General features: G+C 39.6%; 2 pseudogenes; one reads left to right on the plus strand and one right to left on the minus strand.

Annotated features, from left to right (window-relative positions):
- Positions 1-1,696: 1,696 nt before the first annotated feature.
- LOC129066863 (dedicator of cytokinesis protein 7-like) lies at positions 1,697-15,707 on the minus strand (annotated as a pseudogene).
- A 4,402-nt stretch (positions 15,708-20,109) lies between these two features.
- On the plus strand, positions 20,110-23,441 carry LOC129066864 (small ubiquitin-related modifier 1-like; annotated as a pseudogene).
- The last annotated feature ends 7 nt before the right edge of the window (positions 23,442-23,448 follow it).

Below are 23,448 nucleotides of genomic sequence, written 5' to 3' on the forward strand. Positions count from 1 at the left end.
TTACGATTAGCTATGTGTTTGTTTTTAAAATCATTTTAATGCGCCCTGGCTTGTGTGACCCAGTGGATTAAGCGCCCGCCTGCCAACCAAAGGGTTGCCAGTTAGATTCTCGGTTAGGACATGTGCCTCCGTTGCGCGCGGTCCCCGGAGGGGGGTGCATGAGAAGCAGCCATGCACTGATGCTTCTCTCCCCCTCTTTCTCTTTCCCTTCCCCTCTCTCTACAAGTAAGTAAATAAAATCATTTTATTCTAAAGAACTACTAAACTTCGTGACAGCATGGATGGAACTGGAGAGCATCATGCTAAGTGAAATAAGCCAGGGGGCAAAAGACAAATACCATATGATCTCACCTATAAGCAGAACTTAACCAACAATACAAAGATGCAAGGAAAATATGACCAGCAACACTGAAAGGAAAAGAAAAGAAACCAACAGACAAGAGGGAAGGGGGGTGGCGGGGAAAAGGAAGGGAAGGGGAAAGTCAAGGAACATATAGCAAGGACTCATGGACAAAACCAAAGGGGAAGAGCTGAGGGAGGGAAGGAGGGAGGGGGCAAGGGAAAGTGGTGGGGGTAGGCAGAGACAAATGTATTTGAAAAAATAAATTAAAAAATAAATAAATAAATAAATAAAACCAAAAGCGTTCTGGGCTAGGAGGTGCGTAGGTGTGCTTATGAAGGAGCAACTTGGGGGAGCCTTGTAGTGTTGGAACTTTTCTGTATCTTGACCGAGGTGGTGGATACACAAACCTACACATGATAAAGTTCTATGGAATAAAATAGACACACACAAGTGAACACATATAAAACTGGGGAAACCTGATTCAGATTGGGAAATTGTATCATTGCTGATATCCTGAATGTGATAGTGGGCTATAGTTTTGCAAGATGTTTCCATTGAGGGAAGCTGGGTAAAAGGTTCAGGGGATCTCTCTGTACTATTTCTTACAACTGCATGTGAATCTACACTTATTTCAAAATAAAAAATAAAATCTAAAAAAAAATCATTTTATTCTAAAAAAATAAAATAATTTTAATGGGAAATTTTGACTTTATATAAGGGAGATAGTATTAATATACTGGATTCCTTCATCTATATCATCTAGACATCAACAGTTATCAATAGATAATCTGTATGAGAGAAGATACTGAATCTGACTTTAGTGGATATTTTTATTCCTTCAATTTAATTTTAAAAAATCAACATAATAATGCAGGCACATTGTAAAAACAAAAGTCCTAAGGATATAAACATGTGAAAGTTTCTTTCTTTTTTCTTTTTTAGTGTAAATGTTCACATATTTAATAGTACTTTAAAATAAGCATTACTACATTTAACATAGTTCCAAAATGAATCTATAAATAGTAATATAAATTAAAAAACACAAACTTAAAGTAAATAAATTTAACATTAGCTATGGTATAAATAATTGTAAACATATAGTGTACTTTGAGTCATTAAAATGTCTTTTTAAAAAGATAACAGCATATTACCAGAACATTAGAAACCATAGTCATGATTCTCAAACTTCAAAAATCTATATTTGGTATTATTTTGGCCATTGCATTCTTTATTGAGTAAATGAATACTATAACTTTCAGAATTAAGTCCCAAATCGTATTTTTCCATGGATCTTTTCACACTTGATGCTGAATATGTGGCTCTCTTCAAATGAATAAAACACATATGTTTATTTTAGAGATCCATTTTGCTCAGGCTCATTCGACTGAAGGAATCTCTGTGGCAGGTGATGGGTAATACTGCCTTGTATAACTGAGGGATCTTCCTGTTTATCAGAGGCTGCAGGGCCTCTTTAAGGTGATGATAGTTTCTCTCCAGTTCCCTTTGACACTCCCTTTTGATCTGGTCCAATTAAGCTCTTATTTTTTTCTTAAGGCATCCTCACACCTTTTAGTAAAATCTTTGAAGCAGAGTCACAGTTTATAATGATGCCTGAAGAGTTTCGGGTCACTGGGTATTTCAGAGAGGAAAACCTGGGCAACTTCCAAACGCTCTTGATTCACAGTGGTGCCTACAGATGCCTGGAGGGCCATCTGAAGCATTTTGGGATCTGCGGGATACTGATGTGTCGCAAATGCCAACACCTGTGTCTTTTTCTGCATGCCTTCAATAGCAAATTCAATTGGTGTTAAGATGCTCTCCTCTTTGTGAGTAACACTGACCCTTGTCCTAACATAAGGAAAAGCATGAGAAATAGTCAGAATGGTCTTTCGTTTGAATATTCATGAAGTTCCCCGTGGGCACGATCATCTAAAGTAAAGGGTATATAATACATAAAACAGAGATTATGATTTTTGTCAAAATATGTGATTTGTCCTTCATCTCATCTCTGTCAAAGAAAGCCTCCATGTAGGTAATCTGAATATATGTCTTGTTAGGGTCTAATTTACACTTGTCTATAGGATTAGAAACCTAGATTACTTCAACCACATCCTCTCCAAACCTTTTTCCATGAAAGGAGGGCCAGTCTGTGAGATCTCTGCAAGTTGGTTATTGCAAGCTCCTTGTAAACAAATTCCTGTTTGTCCAAATCCTCAAACTTGGTTCCATAAAAACCAATAAGAAAATAGGTGCCAAACATCTGCTTACCATCTTGATGAACAATTTTGCTGAAAGCTTCTTGAAGCTTACCTTGAATTGTGGATAGTTTCTTTGCATCTCGACTAGCTTCATGAATAGGAATAAGTACTTTGTAAACCTCATTGACTGCTTCATACATGCCAGCCATAGAGAAAGAAGCAACTGCTTGTTCCAGTAATCCTACAAGTCCTGACTCAGTGAAGTACCTTCCAGAGCAGATACGTTTTTCATCTGGAGATACCACATCATCTGAAACTGCACTCTTCTAAAACTAGATGAAATATTCTGAAATGTTATACACCCCACAGGAAGATACTTGTGGTCCTCCAGCATGCTCAAATATTCAGCAACAAGTGCTGCTGAGTGGACCAGGCAGTGTGCAACTTCAGCATGATTGCTGCGTGCAGAGTCTTTGCCAGCCACGTTCTGCAGCCACATCAATCAAAGATCTGAGGAGGTCTGGTAGCCTTTGGCAATTCTGTACATTAGATCAATCAACATTTCAGGGCCCTCCTCGTGTTCCTTCAATTTAACAGTGTCAGAAAGGATCATATGGTGATTGAAAACCAAATCTTGGACCTGATCAGGAAATGTTGTTTCCCTCAATTCCAGATCTCCCTCAGCATGTCAATATAGTCTTCAGAGAACATCTTAAGAATTCTCCATTAAAATTCTGAAATATGCCCACCAAGGAAGATAGTGACATGGTTACTTGCATTTTAACCCTGGCAAAGTTATTCCCTATTTCAAAGTTTTGTCTCATCAATAGTTAAAGGGAGGAACTAGCATGTGACCGTATTGTACTGATACTACTCCTACAGTGTCGGAGAAGCTGGAGGCATAAACCAGCACACTGCTCTGTCTCTTCTTCAAACAGGAGTTCAGGAAACTTATCTGTGAAGCACTTTATCTGCCCCTCCCTTCTAAATGATAGCTCTGCTAGACAGAGTAATCTTGGGTATAGGTCCTTGTTTTTTCATGGCTTCTTGCCAGCCCCTTCTTACCTGCAAGGTTTCTTTTGAGAAATCAGCTGATAGACTTATGGGCACTCCTTTGTAGGTAACTCTCTCCTTTTCTCTTGCTGCTTTTAAGATTCTCTCATCTTTAGTCTTGGGTAACGTAGTTAGGATGTGCTTTGGTGTGTGCCTCCTTGGGTCCAGCTTCTTTGGGACCCTCTGAGCTTCCTGGATCTCCTAGAAATCTCTTTCCTTCAGAAGACTGGGGAAGTTCTCCTTCATTATTTTCTCAAATAAGTTTTCAATTTCTTACTCTTCTTTTTCTCCTTCTGGCATCCCTATGATTTGGATGTTGGGATGTTTAAAGTTGTCCCAGAGGTTCCTAAACCTCTCCTCTTTTTTTTAATTCCTGTTTCTTCACTCTGTTCTTGTTGAATGTTTCTCTTCCTTCTGTTCCCAATTGTTGATTTGAGTCCCGGTTTCCTTCCCTTTACTTTTGGTTCCCTGCATATTTTTCTTTATTTCACTTTGCATAACTTTCATTTTTCCCTCCATTTTGCGATCAACTCAACCAATTCAGTGAGCATCCAGATTACCAGTGCTTTGAACTGTGCATCTGATATGTTGGCTATTTCTGGAGCTTTGATCTGTTTTTTCATTTGGGCCATATTTCTTTGTCTCAGAGCGCCTGTTAGGTTGGGAGAGGCAAAGCCTTAGATATTTGCCAGGGCGGGCAACCCAGGTCTCTGTGTTGTGATGCTATGTGTGGGGGAGGGGTCTGAGAGGGAACAATGCCACTTGCTCGGCTCACAGCTGGCTTTCAGTCACTTCCTCCACTACCTACAAGCAAATTGGGCCCTTCTGGTGCTGATTCCCGGGTGGGTGGGCTTGTGTACATTCTAGGACCCTGTGGGTCTCTCTAATTGACACTCCTGTGAGGCTGGGAGTTTCTCCCGTCGCCACAACCCCCACAGGTTTTTATCTCCAGAGGTTTTGAGGCTTTCTTTTCCCTCACTGGAACCATAGATTTCACAGTCTATCTCACTCTCCAGCTGCTCCTCTTGGTTTATCCTCATGCAAATGTGGGATCACCCCGGTCTGCCAGCCGCCATCTTGCGGCATCTCCTCCCGGCCTGGCTGCCCGTCTCCACCCCTCCTACCGGTCTAGATGAATGTTTCTTCTCCAGCTCCTTGGTTGTCAGACTTTCATGCAGTTTGATTTTCTGGCAGTTCTGATTATTTTCTGTTTTTGAAGTCGTTGTTGTCCTTCTTTTGGCTGTGCGAGGAGGCAAGGTGTATATACCTACCTCTCCATCTTGGCCGGAAGTCAAAAAGCCAAAAGTTTTTTTCTTTAATGTATTCTCTTTCACTCTCTTACCAATTCTTTTTCAATTGTGTATATTTTGAATGTCTTCTAGTTTAAACTGTCTTTTCAGTTTCTCTTTTTTTTTTTAATTTTATTTATTTATTTTTAGAGAGAGGAGAAGGGAGAGAGAAAGAGAGGGAGAAAAACATCACTGTGTGGTTGCCTCTTGTGCGTCCCACATTGAGGACCTGGCCTGCAATGCAGGCATGTGCCCTGACTGGGAATTGAACCAGTGACCCTTTGGTTCACAGGCCAACAATCCACTGAGCCACACCTGCCAGGGCTCTTTTCAGTTTCTTTAAGGTGTCTTTTCATGAATAAAAATTTTAATTTTAATATAGTCAAATTCATCAATCTTTATACTCAGTGTCTCGCTTAAGAAATCCTTTCCTAGCCCTAGCTGGTGTGGCTCGGTGGATTAAGTGCCAGCCTCCACACCAAAAGGTCACCAGCTAGATTCCCTATCAGGGAACATTCCTGGGTTGCAAGCTAGGTCCCCAGTAAGGGGTGCTCGAGAGGGAACCACACATTGATGTTTCCCTCTCTCCCTTTTTTCCCCTCTCTAAAAATAAATAAAATATTTTATTAAAAAAAGTGTTTAAAAAAAAGAAAAAGAAGAAATCCTTTCCTCCCTTGAGGTCTAGAAATATTTCCTATACTTTCAACTAAGAATGCTAAAGTTTCTATTCTAATATTTAAATCCTTGTACCATCTGGGGTTAATTTTTTTAAATTGGGCATTAGGTAGAGAAATAATTTTATCTCTTTATAAATTGATAATTTTTTGCTTGAGGCATTCTCTTGAGGATGCATTCAACCTGAGGCCATTTCATAAGAACTCCTTGAAATTTTTCACACTCCTACATGTAGCATGAGTTAGTCACGAGGCTGGTTTGTAGTACTTAATTATTAGATCAAGACATGAGAAAGGCAAAGTCAAGACAACTTCCTCTGCCGTTCCCATCTGAAAGGCAAAGTTTATATCTTTCATTCTCTTTTTTTTTTAGTTTTCAATTATTACTTTATTTCATTTTTTCCATGAGCATATATCCTCTCTATAACCTCTGCCACCTCCACCCCCACCACAATCACCACATTGTTTGTCCGTATCTATGGGTTCCTTCTTTTTTTTTGCTAAATGCCACTATGCCTCAGCTCCCCCACCTCAGATGTCAGCCTGCTCTCTATCAATGAGTATGTCTCTGTTTTTGCTTGTTAGTTCTGTATGTTTATTAGATTCTACATATGCGTGAAATCATATGGTGTTGGTCTTTCTCAGACTGACTTATTTCATAATGTTCTCAGGTTCACCCATAATGTCACAAAGGGTAACACTTCCTTCTTTTTTACTACCAAGGAGTATTCCATTGTGTATATGTGCCACACTTGTTTTATCCACTCATCTACTGATGGACTCTTGTAGTGCTTCCATATCTTGGTGATTGTAAATAACGCTGCAATGAAAATAGGGGTGCATACGTCCTTTCAAATTACTGGTTTGGGTTCCTTTGGATGTATTCCCAGAAGTGGGATCACTGGGTCAAAAGGCAGATCCATTTTTAATTTTTCGAGGTACCTCCATGCTGCTTTGCACAGTGGCTGCACCAGTCTGCATTCCCACCAGAAGCGCGCTAGGATTCCCATTTATCGACATCCTTGCCAGCACTTGTTGTTTGTTGATTTATTGATGATAGCCAGTCTGACAGGTGTGAGATGATAGCTCATTGTGGTTTGAATTTTCATTTCTCTGGTGATTAGTAGTGACATTACGCATCTTTCCATATGCCTATTGTCCACCTGTACGTCCTCTTTGGAGAAGTATCTATTCAGGTCCTCTGCCCATTTTTTAAATTGGATTATTTGGTTCTTTGGTGTTGAGTTTTGTAAGTTCTTTATAAATTTTGGATATTAATCCCTTATCAGATGTATCGGCTAATATGTTCTCCCATTCTGTGGGTTGTCTTTTTATTTTGTTGATGTTTTCATTTCCTGCGCAAAAACTTTTTAGTTTGATATGGTTGTATTTGTTTATTCTTTTGTTTCCCTTGCCTGGGGAGATATAGCTGATAAAATAGGTATGAGCAATGTCCAAGATATTTCTGCTTATGTTTTCTTCTGTGATTTTTACAGTTTCAGGTCTAATATTTAAGTCTTTGATCCATTTTGAATTTATTCTTATATGTGGTATAAGCAGGTAGTCTAATTTCATTTTTCTGCACATATCTGTCCAATTTTCCCAACACCATTTATTGAATAAACTATCTTTTGCCCATTTTATGTGTTTGCTTTCCCTATCACATATTAATTGACTATAAAGTTGTGGGTTTATTTTTGGGTTCTCTATTCTGTTCAATTGATCTATGTGTTTTTATGCCAGTAACATGCTGTTTTGATTACTATGGCCTTACAATATAGTTTGATATTAGGTAGCATGATTCCTCCAACTCTATTCTTCTTTCTCAGGATAGTTGTTATGCAGGGCCTTTTGTGGTTCCATGTAAATTTTTGAAATATTTATTTTAGTTCTGTCAAATACGTCATTGGAATCTTGATAGGAATTGCACTGAATCAATAGATTGCTTTGGGTAGTTTGGACATTTCAATGATGTTAATTCTTCCTACCCATGAACATGGTACATGCTTCCACATATTTGTATCTTCTTGGATGTTTTTCTTGTCTTATAAATTTCCAAGTACAGGTCTTTTACATACTTGGTTAGGTTTATCCCTGGGTGTTTTATTCTTTTTGAAGCAAATGTGAATGGGATTGTTTTCTTAATTTCCTTTTCTGTTTGTTATTGACATATAAACATGTAACTGATTTCTGGAAATTAATTTTGTATCCTGCTACTTTGCTGAATTCATTTATCAGTTCTAATAGTTTCTTGGTAGAATCTTTGGGGTTTTCTATGTACAAAATCATGTCATCTGCAATTAAAAACAGTTTTACTTCTTCCTTTCCAATTCGGATTCCTTTTATTTATTCCTCTCGTCTGAATGCTGTGGCTAGGACTTCCAGTACTATGTTGAATAAGAGAGGTAAAAATGGACATCCCTGTCTTGTTCCTGATCTTAAGGAGGACGCTTATAGTTTTTGCCCATAAAGTATGATGTTGGCAGTGGGTTTATCATATATGGCCTTTATTATGTTTAGGTATGTTCCCTCTATTCTCACTTTGCTGAGAGTTTTTATCATAAATGGGTGCAGGACTTTATCAAATGCTTTTTCTCCATCTATTGATATGATCATGTGGTTTTTATCCTTCATTTGTTTATGTGGTGTATCATGTTTATTGATTTGCAGAAACTATACCAATCTTGCATCCCCAGAATAAATCCTTCTTGATCATTGTCTATGATGTTTTTAATGTATTGCTGGATTCAGTTTGCTAATATTTGTTGAGGATTTTAGAATGTGTGTTCATCAGGGATATTGACCTATAATTTCTTTCTTTATCTGGTTTTGGAATTAGGATAATACTGGCCTCTTAACAGGAACTTGGGAGTCTTCCCTCCTCTTGAATTTTTTGGAACAGTTTGAGAAGGAGATGTGTTAGTTCTTCTCTGAATGTTTGGTAAAATTCACCTCTAAAGCCAATCAGTCCAGGACTTTTGTTTGTTGGGAAATTTTCTTTTTATTACTGCTTCAACTTCACTAGTTGTGATCTATCTATTCAGATTCTCTGCTTCTTCCTGATTTGCTTTTGGAAGATTATATGTTTTTAGGAATTTATCCATTTCATCCAGATTGTCCAAATGAAAGAACAGAACAAAACCCCAGAAAAAGAATGAAAGGAAATAGAGATAAGCAACCTATCAGATGTACAGTTTGAAACACTGGTTATCAGGATGCTCCAGGAACTCACTGGGTGCCTCAACAGCATAAAAAAGACTCAGGCAGAAATGAAGGTTAAATTAAGTGAAATAAAAAAAATATCTACAGGGATCCAACAGTGGCGGAGATAAAGCTGAGAAGCAAATCAATGATTTGGAGCATAAGGAAGAATAAAGCACTCAATCAAAACAGCAAGAAGAAAAAGGAATTCAAATAACAAGGACAGACTAAGGAGTCTTTGGAACATCTCCGAATATACAAACATCCAAATCGTAGGGGTGCCAGAAGGAAAAGAAGTAGACCAAGAAATTGAAAACTTATTTGAAAAAATAATCAAAGAAAACTTCCCTAATTTGGTGAAGGAAATAAACATACAAGTCCAGGAAGCACAGAGAGTCCCAAATTTGATGGACCCAAAAAGGACTATACCAGGACACATCATAGTTAAAATGCCAAAGGTTAAAGATAAAGAGTCTTAAAAGCAGCAAGAAAAAAGCAGATAGTTACCTACAAAGGAGTTTGCACATGACTGTTAGCTGATTTCTCAAAAGAAACTGCAGGCTAGAAGGGACTGGCAAGAAACATTCAAAGTGATGAAAAGCCTAGATTACTCTATCCAACAAAGCTATCATTTAGAACTGAAGGGCAGATAAAGTGCTTCCCAGACAAGGTACAACTAAAGGAGTTCATCATCACCAAACCATTATTACATGTAATGTTAAAGGGAATTATGTAAGAAAAGGAAGAATACCAAATCTATAAACATTAAAATGTCAATAAATTCACAACCATCAACAATTGAATCTATAAAACAATATAAACAAGCTGAAAAGGAACAGAATCATAGATATGGAGATTATTTGGAGGGTTATCAGTTGGGAGGGAGAAGGGAGAGAATGGGTGAAAAGGTGCAGGGATTAAGAAGTACAAACTGGTGGATACAAAGTAGACAGGGGGATGTTAAGAATAGTATAGGAAATGCAGTAGCCAAAGAACTGACATGCATGACCCATGGACATGAACTAAGGCAGTGGACTGCTGGAGGGAATGGGGGTACCGGAAGGAGGTGGGCAAAGAGGGAAAAATTGGGACAACTCTAATAGCATAATCAATAAAATATATTTTAAAAAAGGAAAAATGTTACAAAGAACTATGAAGAGATAACACCAATTTTTTGTACCAAATAGTAACATCAAGATGTATGTCATAGAAAAAAATGGTTAAAATAAGGAAAGTAAACTTGTAAGGAGATATTTAACAAACTGCTGTCAAAGGGTCCTTGAGGTTTTGGTTCCTGGTCATGTCCCACCTTTGCAGTCTTTTTTGGATTATGTTGTTTACAGGTGACACATAATCTGGAAATAACCCCAGCTGTCTTTTCTAATTTTCCCCATCAATGTCAATTTAAAACGATAACCAATTTGTCTATTCTATGATGGATATTTTAACCAATAAATTTAGCTAATATTTATTTAAAATCACCTGGAGCCATCAAGCGACCACATTGAGAGTGCCAGAGATTGAGTAAAGTATACAACCAGGTTTTTCCCATTCCTCCTTTTCAAAATCAGGGGCTAAATGTCAACACTTTATAATATCTCCTATGAATCCCTCCAGATATTTATCCTTTGAAAGCTTAGATAAGATCATAACCTTACTAGCTTGGACTAATTAGTCCTGCACTGATTGGTCCTAATTAGTCCTGGACTGATTGGCTTTAGAGATGAATTTTACCAAACATTCAGAGAAGAACTAACACATCTCCTTCTCAAACTGTTCCAAAAAATTCAAGAGGAGGGAAGACTCCCAAGTTCCTGTTAAGAGGCCAGTATTATCCTAATTCCAAAACCAGATAAAGAAAGAAATTATAGGTCAATATCCCTGATGAACACACATTCTAAAATCCTCAACAAATATTAGCAAACTGAATCCAGCAATACATTAAAAACATCATAGACAATGATCAAGAGGGATTTATTCTGGGGATGCAAGATTGGTATAGTTTCTGCAAATCAATAAACATGATACACCACATAAACAAATGAAGGATAAAAACCACATGATCATATCAATAGATGGAGAAAAAGCATTTGATAAAGTCCTGCACCCATTTATGATAAAAACTCTCAGCAAAGTGAGAATAGAGGGAACATACCTAAACATAATAAAGGCCATATATGACAAACCCACTGCCAACAACAACAACAACAACATAACCTTTTGGTATCTCTGGGCCACACAGTAAATACACAAACACTAACAAAAACAAAAAAAGTTATGTTTTAAGTAAATTTACGATTTTGTGTTGGGCCGCATTCATAGCCACCCTGGACCACACGTGGCCCACAGACCACGCGCTGGACACCCCTCCAAGTGTCTTGTTTGGCAAAATGATCAGCTAGAGCATTTGCTTTAACTTCTGTATTCTCTTTTTTTAACATAGGCCTCAACCTTTATAATAGCATTCTCTCAAGGAAGTAGGGGTAAATCAAAAAGTTCCTTCACTTGTTCATGTTTTGTGGCATCTGCAGTAGAGATGAAAAACATAGTTTGTTTCCAAAGTATCCGAAAGTCATGTACTACTCCAAGGCACTCTGTTTATTTTCTGGTATTTGGTTAGTTGACAAGCTCTAGTAATAAGTCCTATCAGTATATATGTCTATTTTCTGGACTGGCTAGTTGACAAGCTCTAGTAAATGCAGTAAGCTTTAACATTTGCACTGACTTTTTATCAGAGGACTATGTTCTAAAGGAAAGCTTAAATTAGTGATAGCATGTTCTACTTGAGAACCTCCACTTTTAGTTCTGAGGTACAATACATCCACAAATAATGTTCAGTCAGGTTTTTCAATGGGAGACTCTCATAAATTTGAGAAAGGTATAGAAAGTTCCCTAACTGAGGTAAAGACAATCACGATGTTCCCCTTTGGTCTGATACAGCAAGCAAGTGGCAGGTATCAGGGTATTAGAGCACTGAATAGTAATGTGAGAGGGAAACTGTAACAGAATCTCATAAGAGGTTTAAAAAACTGTTTAAAAGTGTGTATTCTTGGCCACTAGAAATACCTGTACTGCATGAGGGACCATTAGATTGAGAGAGAGCCTAGAACTAGTTCAGCAGAAGCACAAGGTCTGCAGTGGCTGCTATTGCCTGAGGATTAGGAGGGTAAGCCTTTGCAGCTGGGTCTAGGGTAAGGCTGTGAGTTTTTGATGCTTCCCATGAAGGCGAGTAAAAAACCCCAAGAGCTTGTTTAGATCATTCTTGCAAAATTACTGGCTTTTTGCAGTTAGCGATTCCTAGGAAAGGAGGCTGCCATGGGCTTAGCTAGGAGAGAGGGAACAGCGTTGCCAGGTGTGGGAGTAGCTGATTAAAGCAACAAGCCAACAAGGAAAGAGTTAAACCTGTAATCACTTACTACAATTGTATAAGAGGCTAAAACTGGAGGAAACTGCCCCCCTCCCCCACCGCGTTGTTCCCTCCAGTCCATCCACACGGAACTGCACTTCAAAGCTTCAGATTAGTGATGAGTCCTAAAATAAATCTATCTGCATCTGAATCCAATGAAAGTCCGAGCAAGGCGGGGATCTGACAACACTTGTTTTTCTCCAACCTCCAGGGCCAGAACAGTTCGCCCTTGAACTTTCAGCGCCCTATCCCACCTGGTGAGGTGGGCCCAGCTGCATTCACTGTGGGCCACAACAGGATTCAGCTCATCCCCGAGCCAGCCTCCAGGGCTTTCTTGGCCTCCTCAGGTCTCAGAAGACTTGCACAGGAGAGAAGCCAAATTTGAATGAAAAGGGTGTGACTTGACATTTAAAATAGGCAGGGAGACCCCGCCACCGATGCTGAGGTCCAGACACCTGGATCCCAAAATGAGACCCACGAGACCAAGAGAAATGAGCCAGTGTCGTTTACAGGAGGTTGACTGCAGGAGGGGAGGAGCAGGGGACCATTGCAGCACAAGAGTGGACCCGCCCCTGGGAACCCACGCGGGATTTTTCACCAAATATTGCATCCACCAGTTCAACCTTCACATGGACTAAGAGCGGGTTCTTAGTATCCTCCAGCTCTACAGAGCTCTGCAGAATGTCAGTTTGCTCTGGCCGCTTCCCCATTTTGATCTCTGGGGGATGTTAAAACCACCGCACGACCCCTGCAGTCCAGAGAAGGAATCCGAACCTAAGGACAGGTGTGCTGCCAACCCTGCCCCGCCCGACCCCCGCGGTGAGCACTGCTGCCCCTGGGCCTCTGGCGTCCACCTTCAGGCTCCCTAGGCTCTGCGGAAAACTGCTCCATCCTCCCCGCAGGCCTGCAGGAGGCCAGCATGTCCCGAATGGTTTCCCACACCACAGCCGCCAGAGACTGGGGAGGAGTGAGGCAAGAATGCACTAGACCTCCCCGTTGCGGCAGGAGGCCAAATTGGCCTTTCTGGGATGTGAATCCATTCTCTCACTGCCCAGAGGACCCTCGGGAGAATAGCAATCCGCCCTGGGGAAAAACTGCCTAGGGGTGACGTAGTCGAACCAGGCACTTGCACTTGTGTTTGTATGTGTGTTAGAGAGACAGACAGACAGACAGAGAGACAGGCACACAGACACTAAGTGCTGCACTGGGGATTTATGTCGGGCTTTATTGCCGAGGCTTCAAGAAACAAGCTGGGAGAAATTATTTAACTTATTTGTCTATGGTTCAGATCATGACAATACACACGAAGAATTCATTAGAAGCATATTAATGCTGGGTAAAATAGAAATATTGGCTACATTGTAGTTAAATCTGTTGATTGGGTTAAGGTTTTAAATGTTTATTGCTTCAGAAATGCAGGTAAATCTTGCTTTCCCAAGATATAGTACATATATACAATGGAATATTACTGGACTGTAAAAAAAAATAATGAAATCTTACTAGTTGCAACAACATGGATATACCTAGAGAGTATTATACTAAGTGACATAAATAAGTCAGAGAAAGACAAATACCATACAATTCATTATATGTGGAATCTCAAGAACAAAATAAATGAACAAACAAAACTAAAATAGACTCATTACTCATTGATACAGAGAACAGACTAAGGGTTGTCAGATGGGAGGGGTCTTGAGGGACTGGGAGAAAAAGGTGGAAAGACTGAGAAGTACAGGCTGGCAGTTAAAAAAGAGTCACAGGGATGTAAAGTACAGCATAGGAAATATAGTCAATAATATTGTAATAACTACTTATGGCGGCAGGCGGGAACCTTCGGGGGATCACTTCATGAATTGTATGAATGTCTAACCGTTATGCTGTACAACTGAAACATTTAAAAATGAATTAAATTTTTAAAATCTTGCCTCCCTGAAGATGAGTCCTCCACAGTAGACACTCATTTTTCCCCCCTCAGAAACCACTATTTGAGGACGAGAGGGATGGGCTGGGAGAAGAGTCTCTCTGGAAGCCCAGTTCCCGGTGACTCTCAGGGCTGTACAACATGCTACCCTCTATTTGGGGCTTTTTCCTACCTCATGTTTAATTCTCTTGTCCAATATTTGTTTTACTTTACTTTTCCTTAACCATCGGTTCTTGGTGTAATACAAAATACACAATTTAAAATGTTATGTATTTATTATTTATTTTTTAGAGAGGGGAAGGGAGGGAGAGAAACATCCATGTGTGGTTGCCTCTCACGCACCCCCTACTGGGGACCTGGCCTGGAACTCAGGCATGTGCCCAGACTGGGAATCGAACCAGTGATCCACTGATTCACAGGCTGGCACTCAATCCACTAAGCCACACCAGTTAGGGCAAAATTTTATTTACCGAAGTTATTTATGCCCTATTTTACTTGTCCTAGAGGTGAGGGTTGCTTTTTTCATAAAAGCATGTGTTCATTTCATGGTTCATTTATTCCTCCTATTTTTAAAGACTGGAAATATTAACAATAACATATGAGTAGGTCTCTAAGGTGCAAATATGAACATATGCAATTGACTTTTGTGGACAAAACAGGGACAACCTGCTAAACCTGACAAGGCCCTGCATACTGGGCCTTATAAACTCAGAGACCTAAAGTAACCACATAGAGTGGTCTGAAATTAAAACTTTCTAGCTAAAGGCAAGTCACGGTGAGTAATGATATCTTAGGCCAGTAACTTTCTTGACAAAGGTCAAATTTTACTTTAACTGAACCTATTGTCTTTTGCACCTTCAATAACACACCTTTGGAGTGTCAGAGTAATTTTTTTTTCTGGATCCCTCACTGCACCAGAGCAAAGACCACACAACCCCTCATTGTTATTGTTATCCTGTTAATTGTTAACTGCTAACTATTCTATACTCACACATGTAAAAGAAATATGTGTCAGGAGTTCCAACATGGCTTCAGAGTAGGTGGAAGGTCTGTCCACTTGCTCCCAGCCCTAGACTGGTCTTGCAGCCAAACTACAGAGCAATCAACTTGAAAATCCAGTTGAGTGTGTGTGAGAGAGTGTGCGAATGACCATGTGCATGGGTGAGTGTGTGCATGTGTGCAAGTGTCTGTCTGTGTGGGTGCCCAGGGCAGGAAATCCAGGCTTCCCTGGGAGAGCTGCCACTGTCACTGCCACCTGGCCTGGCATTTCTAGCTGTGCAAGTTTGGAGAATGTGCCATTTTGTGAAATTTACAAAATCTTCCTTGGGAAAAAGCTGCTTGGAGCAGCTGTGTCTTCCACACAGGGCTGCACCAAGTGCCCTGCCACTGGGAGCCAGCCCAGGGACTGCAGTATTTGCCAGGGAGGGTGCTGTCACTTCCCTGGTCCTGGGTGCCACTGGAACCGCAAGCCGGACAGAGTCTGACTGAGGAGGCTGCAGAATAGCGAGGAGCTGGGAGTGCCGGGGGCAGAGAGAGGTGGCCAGGGCAGCACGGGCTGCAGAGCCTGCAGCAGGAACCCGATGCCAAGAGTCACCGGAGGGGGCACGGGAGCGCCCCACCATTGTCCCGTGTTATGGTTTTGCTGCTGGACGCTTCCTTCCCTCCCCCAACCCCATCAGGATGATATGAGATTTGAAGGAAGATGATGGATACAGGATAGATTCTATTGATTTGAGAGAGAGAGAGAGAGAGAGAAGCATCGGTGTGAGAGAGAAACATCAATTGGTTGCCGCCTGTACGTGCCCCACCTGGGGATACAACCCACACTGAAGAGCCCTCTCAAGGCAGAGAAGGATCCTGAGGTGACTTGGGACATTTACTGACACACCCCTGGAGCCCCAAATAGTGCGGATGAAAGGCAGCTCTGCAGAGCAGCTTGGCCCACCCTGGAAGCAGCCAAACCCAGAGGAATCTGCCACAAACTATGGATCACTTGTACCTTCAAAAAGGCTGCCAAGGGCCAGGCATGGGCGCACACCAGACCCAGACATCAGAGCAGCATCCAAAGGAAGAAACCAGAAGGTAAACATGAAACTGTTGAGACCAGCCCACTTGGTACTTTTTTCATTGTTTTTGCTATTTTTTTCTTTTTCATAGCCTTCTTACTTTTTTCTATTTTTTCTTTTATTTTTGGTGCTCTACTTTTTCTTTTATACCTCCTATTTTACTCTTACCTTTGATTACTCCATTGTTCTCTTCCTCTCCTTTTATTATTTATGTTCCTTTTTCTATGCCTTATCCCCGTTTTCCTATTTCAGTTTCCTAGCACTCTTCCCCTTTCGCCTCTCATAATCACTTTCCTTTGGTCTTCTCATATTCTTTTTCCTTGTCCCATTTCTCTACTATTCCATTTCTGTTTGTGCTTTTGTTATTCTTTGCTCTCTTGTTGTTAATATTACTGATTGGTTGGGGGAGCGAGTTGCTTGTTTTGGTGTTGTTTTTCTGTTGTTTTGCTTTGTTCTGCCAGCATCTATACAACAGTATATAAAATGTGGTGGGGGTTTAGCCTTTTAGCCAGCCAGAGGGGAGTTCCCACCAATGAATAGGCCAGTAACAATCAAAACCCTTATACAACAGGACCCATATAACCCACACAGAGGACATTTCTAGAACATCCAGATCAGGGGATCAAGTAATCTGCACCACTGGGTCCCACAAGACACAAGGCCACTCCACAAGACAGAGTCAAAGCAGATCAACCTAAGAAATAGAACAAACACAAAGAGATAACTAAAATAGGGATACAAAGAAACAACCCCAAATGAAAGAAAAGGAGTAATTTCTGTAAAAAGAGCTAAATGAAATGGAAGCAAGCAATTTATCAGACACAGAGTTCAAAGTAATGGTTATAAGGCTGTTCAAGGAACTTGGTGAAAACTACAAGGAACTTAGTGAGAACTACATCAGCATGAAAAAGGACATAGAAACCATGGATAAGAACCAGTTGGAAATGAAGAATGCAATATTTGAGATGAAGACTATACTAGAAGGAATTAAAAGCAGACTAGACAAAGAAGAGGATTGAATCAGAGAGCTGGAAGACAAGGCAGAAGAAAAAAAAACACCCAGTCAGAGCAACAGAATGAAAAAAGACTCAAGAAGAACGAGGATAGTTTAAGGGAGCTTTGGGACAACATGAAACATAACAATTTTCACATCATAGGGATACCAGAAGGAGAAGAAAGTGAGCAAGGGATAGAAAACCTGTTGGAAGAAATAATGACAGAAAACTTCCCTAATTTGATGAGGGAGAGAGTCATATAGGTTCAGAAAGCACAGAGAGTCCCAGTCCAGATGAACCCAAAGAGGCACACACCAAGACATATCACAATTAAAATGGAAAAAAAGACTTAAAAGAGAGACTCTTAAAGGCACCAGGAGAGAAACAGCTACTTAGCTACAAAGTAGCTTTGATAAGGCTATCAGCTAATTTCTCAAGAGAAACACTGCAGGCCGGAAGGGATTGGCATAAGATATTCCAAGTAATGAAGAGCAAAGACCAGCAACCAAGACTACTCTTTCCAGCAAGTCTCTCATTTAGAATGGAAGGGGAGATAAAGAGTTTCCCAGATAAAAAAAAAATGGCTGAAGGAGTACAGTTCCACCAAACCAGCATTGCAAGAGATGCCACAGGGACTACTTTAAGAAGACGAAAACAGAGAGAGAGAGAGAGAGAGAGAGAGAGAGAGGGGAACACAGATACAAAGGGGAAAAATGGCAATGAATAAGTACTTATCAATAATAACCCTAAATGTAAATGGATTAAATGCCTCAATCAAAGATCATAGGGTAGCTGAATGGATAAGAATATATGACCTGCATATATCATGTCTACAAGAGACCCACCTCAGAACAAAAGATTTATACAGGCTGAAAGTAAAGGGATAGAAAAAAATATGCCATGCAAATGGACATTAAAAAAAAGAAAGAAAACACTGGGGTAGCAATACTTATATCAGACAAAACAGACTTTACAACCAAGGCCATAACAACAACCAAGGCCATAACAGGAGTCAAAGACAGTCTCTACATAATACTTAGGGGAGCAGTTCAACAAGAGGATATAACCCTTGTAAACATATATGCACCAATATAGGAGCACCTAAATATATAAAGAAAATCTTGGAGAACTTTAAGAAACAGGTCGACAGCAACACAGTCATTGTAAGGGGTTTTAACACCCCACTGTCAAAAACGGACAGAACTTCCAGGCAAAGGAAATAGTGGCATCAAATGACACACTAAATCAAGTGAATTTAATTGATATTTATGGAACATTTCACCCCAAAGAAGCAAAATATGCATTCTTCTCAAATGCACATGGATCATTTTCAAAGATAGATGACAGGGTAGTACAAAAAATAAGCCTTAACAAATTCAAGAAAACTGAAATTGTATCAAGCATCTTCTCAGATCACAATGGCTTGAAACAGGAAATCAACCTCAAGGAAAAAACTCATAACATTCAAATACATGGAGGCTGGATAACATGTTATTAAACAATGAGTGGGTTAACAATGAGATCAGGTAGAAATCAAAAAGCACCTGGAAACAAATGAAAATGAACAGACAACGTCCTAAAACCTATGGGACACAGCAAAGGCAGTCCTGAGAGGGAAGTTCATAGCATTACATGTCTACCTAAACAAGACAGAAAAATCTCAAATACACAACCTAACCTTATACCTAAAAGAACTAGAGGAACAACAACAAACAATGCCCTTGTGTGATTTGGTCTTCCCTGTGACCTCTTGGACACCCTGCCGCATAGTGTACTTGGAGCCACCACTGCATGGGAGCAATCTGCTACTGTATGGCTAGCAATGTGAAGGGGATACAATTAAACAGCATCCCGACTCAATGATGAAAATCATCTTTCCAAATATTATTCAAGGAGCACTCCAACCCAGGAGGACTACTAAAAACTGACTCATGGTATGGGAAAAAATATGAAGAAATAATATTCAACATGCAGATTGCCATGTGTGTTTTCTGTATTAATAAATTCTGCCAGGTAGAGAACAAGAGCAACTATATATAGCACTTGTGAGACATGTTAGATATAAAGTAGAGTTTGTATGTCCTAAAAATAGGAAGGGAGAAGAGCAAAATGAATATAGAAAAGCACATATCATATTACCTCCAGATTGGCAGTTACACTGTTCCTAAATGTGCCACCTATTCTGACTCCATGTGTTTTCTGACCAAGAAATGCAGATAAAAGCCACAGCTGCTCAACAGGTTATGGGTGAGGTACAGGCAAGTTACAACTGTGGCAAGGAGGACTTGCCCCTGTGTTTCTCCAATAGAATATATGTGTGTTGGCTTCAGTCAGCCTGCTCAGCTCCCATACTCATCCCGACATTGGCCTTGTAATCATACTGTAAGATGGCAAGGCTGATAAGGCAGAGAGATAGAACATTAGTCACTGAGTAACAAAACATTTGGTAGTATAATCCTTCCATCCCACTTGTACTTATCCTAAGTATATTAATCTCCCCCATCTCCCCCCCCACACACACACACACTTGTTTCTCACTGTATGTTTTAAGTTGATTCAACAAAATAATTCAATTTAAGCATTTTAATTTGGTCTATGGCCTGTTCAGTGATTTCATCATGGCCTGCCTGGTAATGTTCTCAAGGCTACCAATGAGTAAAACTATTTTCTATCACAACATTGAAGTACACAGGAAACAGTGATGCCCTGGCTGAGTAGCTCAGTAGGTTAGAGCGATGTCCAGGTATGCCAAGGTTGTGTTTGATCTCCAGTCAGAGAACATACAAAAATTGACCAACGAATGCATTGATACGTGGAACAATAAGTCGATTTCTCTCTCTCTTAAAAAAAAAAAATCAATCAATAAATAATTTTTTTAAAAAACCAGAGTGAAAGGAAGAAGAATGCCATGAATGAAAAATAGCACCAGTTTTCATTATCAGCAGTGTTCACCAGGATAGACTATGTTCTGGGCCTTAAAACAGACCTTAACAGGTACAGAAGAGAGACAGATTTGTAAACACTGGGACAAGGTCCTGCCTGAGAAGCCCCCGGATAAAGACACCGTCACCCTATCTCACCAGGAGGCAAAACCTTCAACTCAGGACTTGGGGGATAAGAAGGAAGAATAATACATTAAACTCAATGTCATTGGACGGGATAACAGTGAGATTCACTTCAAAGAAAAACTGATGACATATCTCAAGAAACTCAAAGACTCATACTGTCAAAGATAGGGAGTTCCAATGAATTCAGTCAGGTTTCTCTTTGAAGGTGAAAGAATAGCTGATAATCATATTCCAAAAGAACTGGGAATGGAGAAAGAAGATGTGATTGAAATTTATCAGGAACACACAAAGGGTCATTCAATAAGCTTAGATATTGTTCTTATTTTTTTTCTTTTCCCTCAACCATTTTTTATTTTTAAAAACAGTTATTTTGTAATAGGGTTTTCAAAATAGGATTGAAACTGGCACCGCATCTCTTTAAAACGTGTGGTAATTTGAACACTACTATCCATTATTCATTGTTTGCTTTCATTGTGCTGATTTCTGGTCATCAAACCTCAGGCCCTCTTTCGAAATATTACATGTGTGCACAGGGAGGCCACCTTTTTCAGGACTGCATTTTCAGGGTTGTGATAAATAAGGTTGACCAAGGCAAGCGTTCATAATAACTCTTCAATTGGCTCGGAAGTTCTAGCATGTGTTTGCTTCACTACTGGACTATGACTTTCAGTGGGAGATGGAAGTTTTTCAGAGAATTGAACTGTGGGAAAATAACCTTTTCTTAACTTGAAGCTACTTTTAAATCTGAGGGACTGGACTAACAGAAGAGGAATATCAGACTGGAGTCAAGATGACAGAAAAGGTGAGAGTCAAGACCAACTTCCAAGATGGCTTCACTGAAGAGAAAGCATTTTAAGAGTCAAGAAAAATCTTGTCAAAAGATCCCAGAAAGGCTCTAATTTTCATTAGCAATTCATAAAGTTATTCATGAAGAAGTGTGTACAACAGAAAACTATACTTTTTAAATTTTATTTATACTTTTTGGCCTAGGATATGGGTTTTAAATGGACATTGTCTGTACCAGCTTCATTAAAATAAATGAAATATTTGTAAAAATCATTTTTAAAAATAACAAATTTAAAAGAATAGAAATCATACAAATGTCTATAGTTAAAATTTATGACAGAGACCTTAACCTGGACAGAAACTGGGAGGACCTGTGGGAGGAACTATCACACTCCATGTCATCAAAAGAGCTCTATGCGAAGAAATCTATGTATACAACATAGCTCTATGTTGAGCATAGGTCGTAACAGCCTCTCCCCTTAACTCTCTCTTCCATTCTATGAAGTACTTCCTTTATCTTTCTCCAGTTTAGTTCATGCATGTGGCTCACCATGTTTCCACTGGATTGAAATCCTTTCTTGTTCCTGAATAAATTCTTTTGGTGATGAATGCCTAGTTGATTTTGTTTTATGGTTGACAGTGTTCTTAGACCACAATGGAATTCAACTAACAATCACCCGAAGGATCGCTGAAAAATCCCAAACTGCTTGGAGATTAAATACATTTCTAAATAACACATGGATCAAAGAAGAAATCTCAAGACAAATTACAGAATACTTTGAACTAAATGAAAATAAAAAAACAAAATTTGTGAGATACAGCAAAAACATTGCTTAGAGGGAAATGTATAGCATTGAATGAATATACTAGAAAAGATCTAAAAGCAATCATCAAATTTTCTACTTTAAGAAACTAGAAAAAGAAGAGCAAACTAAATCAAAGTAAGCAGAAAAAAAGAAACAAAAATTAGAGAAGAAATCAATGAAATTGGAAACAGGAAATCAATAGAAAAAAAATCAATGAAACCAAAGCTCGTTCTTTGAAAAAATAAGTAACATCAATAAACTTCTAGCCAGGCTAACTAAGAAGAAGGAGGGAAGACACAAATTACTAATACCAGAAATGAAAGAGGGGACATCAATACAGATCCCATGGACTTTAAAAAGATAACAAAGCAATACTATGCCCACAAATTTGATAATTTAGGTGAAATGTACCAATTCCGTGAGAGACATAATTTTCCAAAACACACCAAAAAAATGAATATGCCTATATCTATTAAAGAAATTGAGTCAATAATTAATAACTGCAAAAAGAAAGTACCTGGTCCCAATGTGTTCACTGGTGAATTCTAACAAACCTTTAGAAATTATACCAATTTTCTACAATATCTTCCAGGAAATAGAAGCAGAGGGAAAACTTTCTGACTCATTCTATGAGGACAGCATTGTGCTAATGCCAAACAAAAGGACGAAGGTTATTGCTAGAAAACCACAAACTATTTCTCATGAACACAGATGCAAAAACCCTCAATAAAATATTTGCAAATCTAATCCAACTAAATTCCTTTCTAAAGATCATTAATACTATCCATTTTGGATTAGAGAATAGAAATTAAATGCATAACACATTTACCTTTTTATCTATTTCTTGGGTGCTCCAATGACACTGCAATCCTATATGTCCAGAGATGATCACTTTGAGAGTTGTCATTAATTTTCTGTGAGTTGAGTGATTCAACCCAAGATGGACCAGGTCTTTTTTTTTTTTCCCCCCTTCAATTCTGGGCACAGATCACAGTTCCTGGCATCATAATAGACGTCTACAATGTTTGGTGGGTGATTGATATGAGACTTGTTGAGACAATTTGAAGATCGTAATCAAAGCAGGGGCACCCCCCAGCTGGCTTGCCTGCCTGGAATATTATGTCCAGCCACAGAGTCAGGCTGCAATTACCTCACGCGTTTATTCAGTTTATTTCTTTAGCTCTAAAACTACACCAAACATTCAGGTCGAGTGTTGAAGCCACGGCTCTCAGGCCCTCGATTTTTAAACTGTGGGTCATTAAATCTGTCGATTACGACCAACATTTTGAAAACTAATATAGGCTTAAACACATCAAAGTGCTGCTCATATCCTTTTGTTTCCGATTTTTTGCGGATGTGTTGGGTCACGTTGTAAAAGTGACGGGTGTTTGGGATCACGGTTTCAAACGTTTCCGGCGTTGAGTAGGGTGAAGCGCAGAGAGCTTCAGGGAAGCCCCAAGGCTAGCAGGGCACAGACGTCGGCGCCTCAATTCGCACAGACGTCCCACTCACACGATTAAGAGAGCAGATTGGTCAGATCGTGAAGGTCGGCCCACAACTTCTCGTCCACCAATGAATGTTGAGGCGATGGAGGAGCGACGCACGCGGGACGAGGCTCGCGGGCTCCTTAAGTAGCGGCTGC

Source organism: Pteronotus mesoamericanus, unplaced genomic scaffold (assembly GCF_021234165.1).
Source record: "Pteronotus mesoamericanus isolate MK-2021 breed Mesoamerican mustached bat unplaced genomic scaffold, CSHL_Meso_final contig_20, whole genome shotgun sequence".
In the NCBI taxonomy this organism is placed as follows: Eukaryota; Metazoa; Chordata; class Mammalia; order Chiroptera; family Mormoopidae; genus Pteronotus; species Pteronotus mesoamericanus.